Here is a 14,944-nt window from a genome sequence, read left to right on the forward strand (position 1 = left end):
TTTTGGACGATCAATGACCTACTGATTCTTGGACGGTTAAGCCTTGCTCAATCTCCTCATAGCAGCCCATTCTTGTAAATGGTCTATCGCGGATGAATCGTCGTATCTTGGACGGATTCAACTTTACTCAAACCATAAATTACTCTGTATCCCAGCTTCTTGGACAAAGTGGATCCTTCTATGAGGCCAATTGGTCCCAATAAGGAGAACGACTAAGAAACACTAACTTAGCGAAGAACTTATAAGGATAAGAGTGGTTAAGTAACTGATGGACCCGACCAACTCTCCTTATATACACTACAAAAAAAATTGGCTATAGAGGCACGTCATTTGGCCGACTTGCCTCTAAAACCCCCTTTTACCATCACATAAACATGGTTGCCTCTAATTATATGGTTTTTAGTGTCAAGTATATTCTGGTGCCTCTAAAGATACATTTCAGCATCAAACGAATGTTGGTTGCCTCTGAAACCATGTTTTTAGCATCACATGAATACTTGTTGTCTCTAAATTCATATTTTTAGCATCATATGAATTTAATTGTCTCTAAAACCATTTTTTTTAGCATCAACTATAGTTAGTTGTCTCTAAAGCTATGTATTTAGCGTCACATGACTTTAGTTGTCTCTAAAGCCATTTTTTTCAGCATCAACTGTAGTTAGTTGTCTCTAAAGCCATGTATTTAGCGTCACATGAATTTAGTTGTCTCTAAAGCCATTTTTTCAGCATCAACTGTAGTTAGTTGTCTCTAAAGCGATGTATTTATCGTCACATGAATTTAGTTGTCTCTAAAGCCAATTTTTTTAGCATCAAATTTAATTAGTTGTCTCTAAAGCCATGTATTTAGTGTCATATAATATTTCATAGCGACACACTCACAAGGTCCACAAATGAACAATAGTTTATTCTAGATATTAAAATTCCAATAATAATCTACTATTTTTTTATTAAAAATTTAATAATGTAAGGTTAAAAAAAACATGTTAAATTCACCCATTTACATTGACGGATCTTATTGTATAGACGATTGTTACGGGTTGATATTATTTTGATTTCGGATAGTCTTTCTCTGGCAACTCGGATTTCGGATCTTTCAATATCGGATTGTGGCGGATTCGGATTATATCAGATGTTGGGTGTAGGTATTATTCGAATTATATCAAGTTGAATCAAATTGGTTTCAGATTAAAATATCTGAACTGATCAATTAAATTGAATTGAACTAAATTGAGTTGAAAATAATTGTTTATGAGAACAGAAAATTGAGAACTGATAAACTGAATTTTCATAAAAGACAATTTTCACAATTTCACTACTACAAAAGTCAGAGATAAGAAATTGAAGAAAGTTGAATCTTCCATAAAAATTCAAGGTTAGGTAATGACTAATTTCACTACTATAAGTTTATAAATTTCAATTTTGTAGTTTACACATACTTTAATTTGACACTACTACAAAAAGCCTAAAGAGACCCCTAAAATCTCATTTAGAGACCACATGAGAGGTGGTCTTCAACTCATAGGTCTCTCAGGATAAATAACCACTTATTGAGGGTGGTTTCTTAATTTGATAGAAGAGATCACTTCCTTAAAATAAATGGTTATTTATGAATTTAAATAGGGAAAAAAGAAAGAAGGATAAGGCACCACATTTTACAGATAAATGGTCTTTTTTATCTTACAAAGAAATCATTTTTAATATGTAGGTGGTCTTTTTAATCATTTCTGAAAACACCACCTAGAAGAGATCACTTCTCCAATCTGTTTCACCTGCTCCATGCGTGTCTTTCATAATCTACAAGTAATTTACATTTATATAGAAAAGCTAGGCACTTGTATTGAGATAATTCAGATGACTTTATAATTTCAATACCTTTCATTCAATATCATTCACTACAAAATCATATACATATCAATATAACGTTAGAAGAATCCAAAAATTCAACTAAGTTATAAAAAAAATAGAGCACTTAGACTGGTTCCTCAGCTGCATCGCTGAAGAATCCTACAGCTGTCTGAAGTAACAAATCACAATTTCACTCATAAGCTTCACTCTCATTAGTGCTAGATTCACCTTCCATCCTCGGATAGGAGTAGTCATTTCCAACATACGACATTCTCTTAGCATCCAAAGGAGATCTTTTACGCTGTCTAGCATCAGACCTCCTAGCCATATCCATAAGTTTCTGAAGATTTTCATCTCTACCAAATTGATGAAGCTTCACATGACAACTTTTTGTTGCTTGATGGTAGCAGCTGCTGCCTGAGCTGCACTAGTGGCGGTGGTAATTATAGGAGCATCTGCACTTTATTTTTGCTTGTTTTTAGAAAAAAATACAAAAAAACCGAAAAAAGACAAAAAGTTCAGAGAAAATAAGAAGAGTTACGAGAAGTTCAGAAAAATATATAAAAAGATCACAAACAAATAAGAAAATAAGAAGAGTTACGAGAAATTCAGAAAAATATATAAAAAGATCACAAGCAAATAACTAGGGAGACATGTAGTAATTGCGCTCTCTGGATGCAAGCTTCTTCTCCTAAGAGGCTAAGACAGTTACAATGAGACATAATACATAAAACTGATAAAAAAATTGTGTCGCAATTAATTCCTAGAAACAAGGAAACAGTAAAACCATGGTTCTCAAATGTTGTTAGCTTACATAAGACATTACGCATGACTCCTTGAGAGAGATTTCCCAAAATAAAGTATTATTTCTTAATTTAGCACTTAGCAGGAAAATTTAGCTTTTAGTTTCTAGTCAACTGATCTTCGCCAAAGTTTCTATAAGCCTTTTGCTAGCTTTTCCAGCTTCAGATTAGGAGGGACTAACCAAAGTCTTGCTTAACTACTCTTTTTTGTCATGAAGTCTTGGACTAGGGAATGCCTTCAACTAATGTAAAGAAAACCGACCCTCTCATTGTAACAGGGGAACACTTATGTACCATTGACCACCAAAAACAATCGCCAGACAAAGAAATAGGTTAAATGGTTGGTCATTTGCTCCACAGGACACGTGATACGAAGAGAAAGAGAGAGAGAGAGAGTTGATGAGGCGTCCAAATGGCACGGATGGGCGGGGTTAAATTTCCATATAACATCATGTCCAGTAACCAAATATGAGTAGGAGAAAGTACTACCCTAACTCCATATAAAGCTACTTGCACACCCCCCCTTCTCTTCCTTCCTCTTCAAATAAGATACTGCTCCATCGCTCTGGCATTATAATAAACTGAGGGGCAAACTATCCTGTTTCACATCCATTTATTACCACCTAAACAATATGCTCTATCAAATTCTAGTTTAGTATTTATTTACATGAAGTGTTAAAATAAGTACCCATGTAATTTTGACCTATCAAGGTTACCAATGAGAAATGAATCTCTCCATTCTACTTACATTCATCTTCTATTTTTTTCATCTTTTTTTCTTGGGGGTGGGGGAGGCAGAGGAGGAAAATCTAGCATCAAAGTAAACTAAAAGTAAGCCATCTTCCTTTATTGATTTATTCTATAACCTTACATCCCCTTACACATTCATCCACTAGAACATTGAGAAACTATAGCAGTTAAGAGCATGAAAGAAGTCAGAGCACATGGTCCATTGCAGCAATATTCACAATGACTTAGACTTAGTAAAAAACAGACCAATATGTTCAAACACTAACACGACAGTTACAATCTGCAGGCTAATATCAGCATAGGAAAGCAGTCCCCATCACCCCATCTGCCTCCAGAGATACTCCAATTGCAACGAAAGTATGATATTAGCATCAAATAGTCATGTCAAACAATGCCATTTAGAACTCATGAAATGGTATAACATCATGTCCAGTAACCAGGGAAAAAGCCAACGAGACAAGGTGATGAGCATTACAAGAGAATCTTACTCATCAGTTTGGTAGATATTATTGGCAAGCAAAATGTTTTGAATAAGGACAACTTAGTGAATCAACCAAGCAATCACCAAGCTTATCTAGTATAACCAATTATTGTCTTAATTCCTTTCAGATGAATTGGAGAATCATATTCAAGTGATCTGGGTGCAAAGGAGACCAATTCATGAAAGACTTTGCAGTCTGCAGGGGTCTATAGCCAAATTGCAGCAGAGCACGAATATTATGATCATGACTTTGTTTATCATATAAGAAAAAATAGATCTCAAAATAGCATTAATAGTAGACACTACACGTCAACACCTCCATTCATATAAGCTCGTCTTTAGTAGTTATAATAGAACAATCTGAAAAACTCACCATTTCTCCAATTTGCAGTTTGGATCACAACTATGATTCAAGAAACAAGACGCATTCCCCTTGAAAGTTGCGTCGATTGTGAAGTCCTTGCGAATTTCACACATATAGAAAATTTTCACCTCTTTGTTTTTCATATCCCAAAGCCTTTGTGTACGTACCAAATCGTCAATGACTGGAGGAACATATAAAATTACAGGTTATGAGTACATAGACAAAATTCATATGCCTGATTGACATTAATAACACAAAATAAATTTAGCTCCAAACACCACTTTTTCCTCTAAATATGAAAGTCAGGTGAGACACACAGTGGCAACAGATCCTTTCCATAGCATAGAATAATGGATCTAAATGCATTATCTTAAAGACTTAAATAATAGTCTCCCCAACTACAATATACGATTGATAGCACAAGCAGCAATTTTGCCTCAGAAGTGTAAATGTCAAGATAGTAATAAGGATTGCAAGCAAGAACCATTTTCTTTGAATGACCATTTCAGAAGAGAGTGTTGGACTTACAGACATCGAAGAAGACAAACATACCTAAATTAAGTCCAATTGTAGCTTCATTTGCTGCACAATAATCATGGCAAATAGTTCAATTACAATGAATATATACAAAAAACATGAATTCCAATAAAAGAAATATGGTAATTTAATTACCCTAACAAGCAAGTAAGAGTTCGAGATGAATCAATAATTACCGGAATGATGTTCGATTGGCGATGACATGGCGTGATGGTGATAGGCAGTGGCGTGGTGGTGATAAAATAAAGTTGCTTGAATAGCGACGGAATCCGCACGAAGACGAGCACACTGGCGAAGGAAATGACCGGTGAATTCATTACAAAATTAAAAAACTTACAGGAGGAACGACGTTCGTCGCTGATTGGAGATGAGAGAGAAAAAAAGGAGGTGAGTTGAGATAGAGATTGAGAGAGACGAGGAACAGAGAGGAGAGAGAGGGGAACCGGATGAGCTGAGAGTGGATGATGAGGGAAAGAAACGAGTTCTAGAAAGTTAGTGAAAATAAAGCGCTTAAACTCTTTTCACCAAAAAAAAAAACAGCGCTTAAACTCTTCTCACCAAAAAGAAAAAAACTCCCGCTTATTTTTTAAAAAATTTATTTAAATGACGGTCAAATATTATTAAAGGTCTCTAATAATTTCAGCTCTTATCAGATTAGATCAGGTAAAGAGAACGTATCCATAGTTTTTGACCCACATATGTTCGATATATTGTTTCTAAGAAACTTTATGCAATCATTACTAAAGATATATATTTAAATAACTCATTCAAAATTTATGCAATCATCATTACCCGTACCCATAGGGTTCGATAGGGTATGGGTAGGGTCTAAAGTCCTTAATGAGTATAGTGTAATTTTTTTCCGAAATATAATAAACCTTCAATATACATCACAAAATATCATTTCTATATTGATTTTTTGCAAAACTACGATCGAAAAGTGAGAGTTAGATTGAGAATTGAGAAAGTAGAGCGGCAAATTTTGTTTCTACGAAAGTATATAGAAGATTAGAAGTTTAGAGTTTTTCATATATTAGTTTATATTAGAACTAAAAATGATATATTTTAAATTAAATGGGTAAATGTTACAATTGAAGGTGTATCTTTTGCGAAATAAATGTTAATATTTACACAAAAATTAATGAAAAACAAATTCCCCTTTGAACATCATATGTACACCTTTTAATTTGCTTTTCATAGTTTTCACGATTTTCACATGATCTTCTTCCTATATATTCAAAATTTTAAAAAAATACATATATAATTTTTTAACTGAGTATGTGGGTAAGGTTTTGGTAGGGTCTGGGTATGAGTACTTGACAAGAGTTAATTGATTGATCGTGACATTTGATTTCCAATATTCATAAGGATAGGAGTAATCAACCTAAAATTAGGTCTAAATTGGATTATGACTACTAGGTTTAGCAAGGGATTGTGAATCTAGAAGTCCATATTTGATTGATTTGAATTGAAACCTCTAAATCTACGACACTCATAGCGGGATACACCTCATTATTACCTCACATTTTCACTCGCTTTCTATCACCTCACATACATATCAAAATACTCACCCTCACACCGACACTATTCTCTCTTTCAATCTCTTTCTCTCACCTCTTCACTCCTCCCTTCGTTGCCCTTCATCTCTCTCACTTCACCGTCTCCTTCATTGCGATTTCTGTAAGTTCTTTTTCTCCAATTTGGTGCATCTCAACTTTTTTGTATCTTCGAATTTTCTGGATTAAGTTTGAAATTTGGGATCTTAAATTATGTGGGTTTGGGGCTTTGAATTTTGAGGGGTTTTGGGGTAAAATTTTGCTTCGAGTTAGTTCGAATTTTGGCTTTGACTACTTCGAATTTTCTGGATTATATTCAATTTACATTATGTTATACAGGATGTGGTTATATTGTTATTTATTTGGATAATCTGATCTGTTTACGATTCGCTATTGACAGTGGCGATCATCTGCAACTAACAATTGGGTTGGTGTAAATTTTCTTATATGATATAAATTTTCCTGATCTAATATGAATTCTTCTTATTATACTTCGTTGGTTTTAAGGTTATAATTAGTCGAATCCGATGTGATTCGATTTGATTTTTTCTTATCTAAACGGAATATTATTACTCTCTCCGTTCCAAAATTTTTAGTGCATTTGAGTTATTTACACTATTCACATGCAGAGATAATCTTCTATATATTGATCAACATATAAAAGTATATATAGTCATGTGGGTCTTGTTTGAATTGTCTTAATGAGTATAATATTAATATCCAATTGCAATAATTTTTACAAATATGTAATCACATATATTTATGACATAAAATGTGCGTTGAGAAGCGTATGAACATGAATGCACAAAAAAATAGGAATAGAGGGAGCAATAATTTCAAATTTCTAATCTTAGCTAGTTTGATCAATTTTAATCTAATTATTTTCAAAATAAGCATTATAGTGCTTATATACGTTGAAAAGAATGCACCCTTAGGTTGCGTTTGTTCAACTTAATAATAACAACTTGGACATTTTTCTTTTATAACAATAATAATAATATTATTATTACATAATAATAATGATGATAATAATAAGTAATAATAATAATTATTATTATTATAAGTAATAATAATAATAATAATAATAATAATAATAACAATAATAATAATAATAATAATAATAATAATAATAATAAGGAAGAGTCCCAAATAAATTCAAATTTAGATTATTGCTGTACAACTGAAATTTCAAAAACACTTTTGAAAAAAAATGGAAATTTCATAAACACTTCGTTTGAGAATTGAAAGAAAAACCCTAGTCCCTCATTTCATTTCCCCCCAATTCCCAGCCCAGCCGTCTTCTCAGTTGTCCCTCATTCTCTCTCTGACTCTCGGCTTTGCTCAGCAATGCCGTTTTCACATCGGTCTTCAACATCACTTTATCACCGACGGCGTAAATCTCGTCACTAACGCAAAAACTGAAGGTATTTCTTCTCTCCTCTATTTCCCCCAAATTCAAAACCCTAATCCTTCATTTCCCTCACCAATTTCTCGTGTTTATAGGTGAATCGATCGAATTGTTGGATAAGGAGCTTTTCTGTATCGAGGTATAAATTAGGAGTTTTCGATTTCTCTGTCAACTATACGTACACGTCTGTTTCATGCTTTGGAAGAAAGTGTGACTTGTTGATTACTTGTATGCTGTTTTACAGGACCGTTTTAACTCCCATAATTAGAATCATTTTATCAGCATGGATTTACATCTTATTAATTTGTTCTCGCTATGGGATATTCTAATAATTGTATTGACTTCACCAATTGATAAATTAGTATCCTACACGACATCTGATTGTCAATATATTTGTAGTTCTTGAATTTTGTTATAGAGCTTTCACTTATCTGAGGCCAGACATTAAAATCAGGATGTACTTCTAACTCCTTGATTTGTTCGGCACTACTGTAGTATTGAACACATATTTGAACACAAGTCTCTTAATATGATCCTTCAAATATATTAAACGGAACTTTATAGGAAAAGCCCTTGACAACACCCATGTTGGATAAGCTTGGTACAACGCCTTTATCATGCGCTGTGGAGTATGTGGATGGTGCTCAACACCGTGTATGAAGGAGGACATATCACTCATGCGCCTGTATCAGACATGTCTGGAACTCGTTGGCAGTATTTACCATCCTTAGTCTTCCTAGGTGCATGCATGATCTGCAAGCCTGAAATGTTTGAAGTGTGACATAGATTATAATACACAATCATACATCTTTGAAACTTTGCAGAAAAATTTTCAACATATTTGTTAAATTGCTTTGTCCGGAAATCTACACGAGAAAGGTTGATCAAGCTTACCAAACTCGGGCTCAGTTACGGCAGGCAATTGCTGATGCTGAGGCAGAGCTTGCTCATATTTTCTCATCACTGGGTGAGAGACCAATGAATATAAGGCATGTTAGAATCAATTTTCATCAGTAGTGAATTAAGTGCTAGATATCTTAATCATTTTACAACTTTTTACTAATATTTTTTTTTTGGTTTTCAGCCTGATCAAAAAGCTATTGGCTTGAAGGAAGAATTGAATATGATCATTCCTTCTCTAGAAGAAATGAGGAAGAAAAGGAGTGAAAGAAAGAAGCAATTTGTTGAAGTTCTTGATCAAATTTGTGACATCTCAAGTGAGATTTACGGGTCTGCAGAAAATTCTCTTAGCCAGAGGACTGTGGATGAGAATGATTTGAGTCCGAGGAGACTAGAAGAGCTGCAATCCCAGCTTCTTGCACTGCAGATAGAGAAGGTTCACTCTCTTGGTTTTTTTGACGTTATTGGAGACTTTACATGGAAAGATAAGGAACAAGAAAACAAAGTTTGTCTATCTGCCAGTGCAAATAACCTCAAGTTAACTAGTCCCATAGCTTTAAGTTACCTTAGAAGTATATCACAACTTTAATGATGAAATTGTTGAATATGCACTCGAAATAATGTTAGATTAAGTGGTATAGAGTTATGCTTATCTTATATGCATTTATGATGTTAAATTTTTTTGATCTTATCTTTGGGTAACAAATGTTTTTTCTTTTTTTCAATCTTTTGGTGCAGTTATGTGTTCATGGTGTCATATTGGAGCTGTCAAATTAAGGAAAATAAGGTGGTTTTCATGTAAGTTTCTAATTATTTTAATGAAGTTCAAAATTCAAGATATCATGAATAGATATTTATAGTTACTATAACGGTTGTAAATAATGGTGAATAAAATTGCTACCTGAATCCTTCTAGTTGTGGCTTTGATGCTGTTAAATAAGTATTTTTAGTCAATCTGGAAAGGTTTGTGCTGCTGACTTGCTGATGTTTGTTTTTGCACGATCATTGTTGTTCATGTACTTAATCTTGTGTTATTGCAGCGGTTGCTATGGTTTTTAGTTGTGTTCGGTGCAAGTTGTCGTGCCATTGCGTGCTACTACTACCGGCTAAGCCAATTTTTGTACAAGTTATTACAGCTTTGTTAAACTAATATTTGTTATTAAACTAATATTTACTATATGCATGTGTTGCAGGTGCTTGTGGAATCCAACTATTCAAACAATTGAAGAATAATATGAGGAAGAAAATAGCATGACACTAACAAAGACTGAGGCAATTGAAAAATGGAATGACACTATTCAAACTATTAGATATCTTTTTTTTTTCTCTTGTAGTTTCCAATTTCTTTTTACAGTAACAATTGTGAACAACCAACTAGACACGTTAGTTGATTAAGGTGTTTATATAAATGACAATTATTTTTTATCTATATAGTAGCTTTTTATTGATTCATTAAATTGTTTTGTTTGTTTACTTTTAGTATTAATATAGCATATATATGTATTAATTCATAAATCTTAAACTGTAAAATGTGTAGTTGCCCCTAATAGTTTTAATAAAAATGTCAAAAGTTGCACCTAAAAACATCCTTTAGCGACTAACTTATGGTTGCATTAGAGGCAACATATAATTAGAGATGGATTTATGGTGCCTCTAAATATAAGTGGTCTTATCAGCAATATAACTTGTGTGCCCCAAAAAGGTGGCATTAGGGCAACCTATTATTAGCGACAGACATATGGTTGCCTCTAAACGTAAGAGGCTTTAGCAGAACTGTAACTTGTGTGCCTCAAAAGGTGGCATTAGGGGCAACCTATTATTAGCGACAGACATATGGTTGCCTCTAAACATATTAGTCTTTAGCCACACCATAACTTGTCTGCCTCTAAATGACGCATTAGGGGCAACCTATAATTAGCGACAGTCATATGTTTGCCTCTAAACTTAAGAGTCTTTAGCGGATACCATAATTTGTCTGCCTCTAAAACGTGGCATTAGGGACAACCTATGATTAGCGACAGGCATATGGTTGTCTCTAAACATAAGAGTCTTTAGCAGCACCATAACTTGTCTGCCTCTAAAACGTGGCATTAGGGGAACCTATAATTAGCGACGGACTAATTAGAGGCAACCAAAAAATTGTTTCTAAACACCATTAGAGGCTACAAATATATATTTAGATGCAATTTTGGATTGCCTCTATATGTATTTTTTTTTGTAGTGATAGTCGCATTTTATTCATAACAACTTGTTCCTTTACTAAGGTAATCGTTACCTGGCTGGCCGTATGATTGTAAATAAGATTCCTTTACTAAGGTTTCTTATTTCTGGCCGCTTTCTTTTAGGAGATATGATGTTTCTCTTTCTAGAAATTATCAAGAGGAGGTCGTCAGACATGTAATTAATCTTATAGATCTGTATCATGTGGCTGATCTCCTTATGGAAGCAATGTGCATCAAGGAAATTAATATATCCCTATTTTAGTGTCTTTCTTTGTTTATACTGTGGACGTTTTTGCCTTTATTCATTTTTTTACTTAGTTAAAGTTTATTTATTAGACCACTGAGCTGGTCGGTAGTAAGATGCCCCTAAGTAAATAACTGTAATTAAAAAGTAGAGAAGCAATATAGAGAGAAAGTAGAATTGTATTTATATGAATTTTTCTTTGCTAAATTCCAAGGTACATGTATACATATCTATCTTTATTCTTTGTGTCGAGGCACTTGTGTTTAAAATGATTAACTACAAGGCTTTCTTGACGACTCAGATTTCATACTTCTTCAAGGTATCTGACTTTCAAGTCCGCTGAATAGGACGTCCACTTATTTCCTAGAGACGAAAAGTACCACTTCGTACGCCTTGGACGATTAGATAGGGCCCTTCCCAATTTCTGTTAGCTTACCCAAATCTTTGGCTCGTCTGACGACTTCCATCTTCCTTAGGACTAAATCCCCCACTTTGAGCGTTTGTCTGGCGACTCTCTTGTTAAAATCCCGAGCCATTCGAGCTTGTACAGTTGTATTCTTAGCAGTGCATTGCCCCTGACCTCTTTTACATGAATTTCTTGTTTATAATGGGTTTTTATTAATTTTTATGACCACAGAAGTAAGCGTAAGATTAGTATAAATACACGTTTTCTACCTTGGAAGAGGAGATAATATATCATAGGAAGTTCGATCATTGCAATACAATAACTTTTAATCCGACAACTAGTTTAATTTCATTGTAGAAGGTAATTGGCAAAATCTAAGACCTAGAACCATTTCTTATACTTGATTTATACCTATTGTCTGACGTTTTTAGAGTTAAAATTAGTATACTTTTTATTTTATTAGTCTAGTCTATCACTACCATGCAATATTTCCGGATCGTCTAGATAATATTAGTGTCTCTTAATTTGGTAGTTGATTATACATCCTTGTGGGAAACGATATCTTACTTACCCTATATTTACTTTAATTAACCCGTAAACTTGCGGTATTTTAAGGTACATTTAGGACCGACCATCGCCCGACCTGATTTTTTTTGAATGATTTTACTTGCCCATTGGCCTGTGGGTGAGCTACAGCCGTAATGTGAGCTTTGATCTCTCATTCTGTCAACCAATCCTTCAGTTTTGGAGTCTCAAACTGTTGTCCATTGTCGAAGATGATGGACCGCGACATGCTGAATCTTGTAATAATTTTTTACAAATAAAACATTTGACATCATTTGTTGTTATTCCCCGTGTAGCTTCAGCCTCAATCCATTTAGTGATGTAGTCAACAACCACAATCACAAACTTCTTCTGCCCAGCCGCCATAGGGAAAGGTCCTAGGATGTCCATACCCCATTTAGTAAAAGGAAGTGGGAACATAATTAGAGTCAAGTTGTTGGACGACTTCTGATGGATATTACCATGTTTTGGCAACTATAACATTTTTTAGCATAAACCAGAGCGTCTTCCTTTAAGGTAGGCCAATAATACTTGGTCCTTAAAGCTTTTTCCCCCCAATGCTCTTCCCCATATGTGGGAAGCACAAGCTCCTTCATGGAGTTCTTTCAATACCTCCAATCCATCCTCTCTGGTGATGCACTTGAGACGACGACGGTTGAATGCTTTTTTGTAGAAAGTCTCATCCCATAGCTTAAACCATTTGTCTCTTGCTTTCACATACTTAGCTTCTACAAGATTAGAAGGTAACCAACCTGTTTTTTTGAATTCTATTATAGGCTCCATCTAAACTGTTCCTCGGCTAAGAAACATCATTTGCTCTTGGTCAATACTCTTTTTTGGTTTAACTTCCCAAAATAATGTTCTTGATGCATCATAGTCAACCGAGCTGGCCAATTTTGAGAAAGCATTTGCCTGGTGATTTTCTAACCTTGGAAATTTGTCAAGAACAAATCACTTCAAGGGCTCAATCTCATCCTTGATCAGACTCATATATTTGATCATATATGCCTCTTTACATTCAAAGTCTCCATTGACTTGACTGACGACTAGAAAAGAGTCCGATTTAGCCTCAATCTCTAGAGCTCCAACCGCTTTGCACATTTTTATTCCAGCAAAAAGCGCTTCATACTCCGCTTCATTATTGGATGCTTGTAATTTGAACCTTATTGCATACTCAAACTTATCTCCTTTTGAAGACTGACAAATTATTCCTCCCCCACACCTATTGACCGTAGACGATCCATCCACCATGAGCGTCTAGTGCTTCCTTCCTTCAGCCGAATCTATTATAAGTTATATAGTTGGCCGAGTAAGCTCAACTATAAAAGTTAGGTCGAACATGTTCAACTCTACCGTCCATTTGAGCATTCGCCCTGAGGCATCCATCTTTTGCAAAACTTGCTTTAGAGGTTGGTCACTATATACTAGTATACTGTAGGCCAAAATATACGGCCTCAATTTCCTACTGGCGAAGTATACAAACCCGAACTTTCTACCAGTGAATACCTACACTCTGTGTCTTTGAGCACATGACTCACAAAGTACACTGGAATTTGTATGGATTCTCTTTCAGCCAGCAACACAACACTTACAGCTTGAGGCGATACGGCCAAGTATAGAAATAATTTTTTCCCCTTGGCTGGACTGACCAAACGAGGCAATTGACGGAGGTGATCTTTCACTTGCGGAAGCGCATACTCAGCTTCTTTTGTCCATTCAAACTCGGCTTTTTTCTTGATTGTTTATAAGAAATGATAAAATTTATCACCTGACTTGGACAAGAATAGTCCAAGGGTTGCTAAGCACCCTATTAAACGTTGTACCTCCTTAATCTTTGAGAGAGATATCATATTCAAAACAGCCTGGATCTTCTAAGGATTATCTTTTATCCCTCTTTGATCGACCAAAAACCCTCAGAATTTCCTACTACTACCCGAAAGACACATTTCTTGGGATTCAATTTCAATTTGAATTTTCGGAGAGTTTAAAAGATTTCACTCAGGTTGCCAATATGACCTTGCTCCTGCCGGCTTTTTAATATCATATCATCGATATAAGCTTCCATATTTCTTCCCACTTGTGGCAGAAAAACAGTGTTAAGCAGCTGCTAAAAGGTGGCTGGTGCATTTCGAAGATCGAAAGGCATCCTTAGTCAGCCATAAAGCCCTTTCTCTGTGATAAACGATGTTTTATCCCGATCCTCCGGCCACATAGGGATTTGGTGGAACTCAGAATAGACATCCATGAAACTCAGTAATGCATGGCTAGCCATGAAGTCTACTAGGTGATCTAACTTAGGAAAAGGGAAGTTGCGCTTAGGACAGGCCTTGTTAAGATCGGTGTAATCCACACACATTCTCCATGTGTCGTTGAGCTTGGGCATCATGACAACATTTGATATCCATTTTGGGTAATGGGTCTCCCGAATGAACTTAGATTCAATAATTTTTGCACTTCTTGGTCAACTGCCTGATTCCTCTAGCCGGACCCAGGTGTCTCTTCTTCTGAGGAACCGGCTTCAAACTTGGATCTTTATTCAACTTGTGAATTGTCACTTCAGGATTAGTTCCCGACATTTCTTCAACACTGTAGGCAAACACATCATCAAAATCCTTTAACAACCTTACTAGCTTAACCTTCAAGCTGGGAGCAAAAGCAGACCCAATCTTTAGTGTTCTTTCCGGACGAGTATTGTCTAAACAGACGTCCTCTGGTGCCTCTACAGGCACTGGCTGCTCAAGTGCAGCTCCCATGATAGTCATCACTTCTTCTGACGAAGGTGGTTCATCTTTAATGGGCATGTATTTTATTTTCTTGCCGGGCAAGAGGCTGGACTGTTTACTTGGGGAAGCAACCTGCGCTTG

General features: G+C 35.2%; 1 long non-coding RNA gene across 1 annotated transcript; it reads right to left on the reverse strand.

Annotated features, from left to right (window-relative positions):
• Positions 1–1,843: 1,843 nt before the first annotated feature.
• Positions 1,844–5,414, reverse strand: LOC125499647 (uncharacterized). Its single transcript, XR_008970488.1, has 3 exons — positions 4,957–5,414; positions 4,796–4,825; positions 1,844–4,424 (listed from the first exon to the last, which is right to left on the reverse strand). It is a non-coding gene; the product is annotated as an uncharacterized LOC125499647 (long non-coding RNA).
• Between the last annotated feature and the right edge of the window lie 9,530 nt (positions 5,415–14,944).

The sequence above is a fragment of the Beta vulgaris genome, chromosome 7, assembly GCF_026745355.1.
Source record: "Beta vulgaris subsp. vulgaris cultivar EL10 chromosome 7, EL10.2, whole genome shotgun sequence".
Classification (NCBI taxonomy): domain Eukaryota; kingdom Viridiplantae; phylum Streptophyta; class Magnoliopsida; order Caryophyllales; family Amaranthaceae; genus Beta; species Beta vulgaris.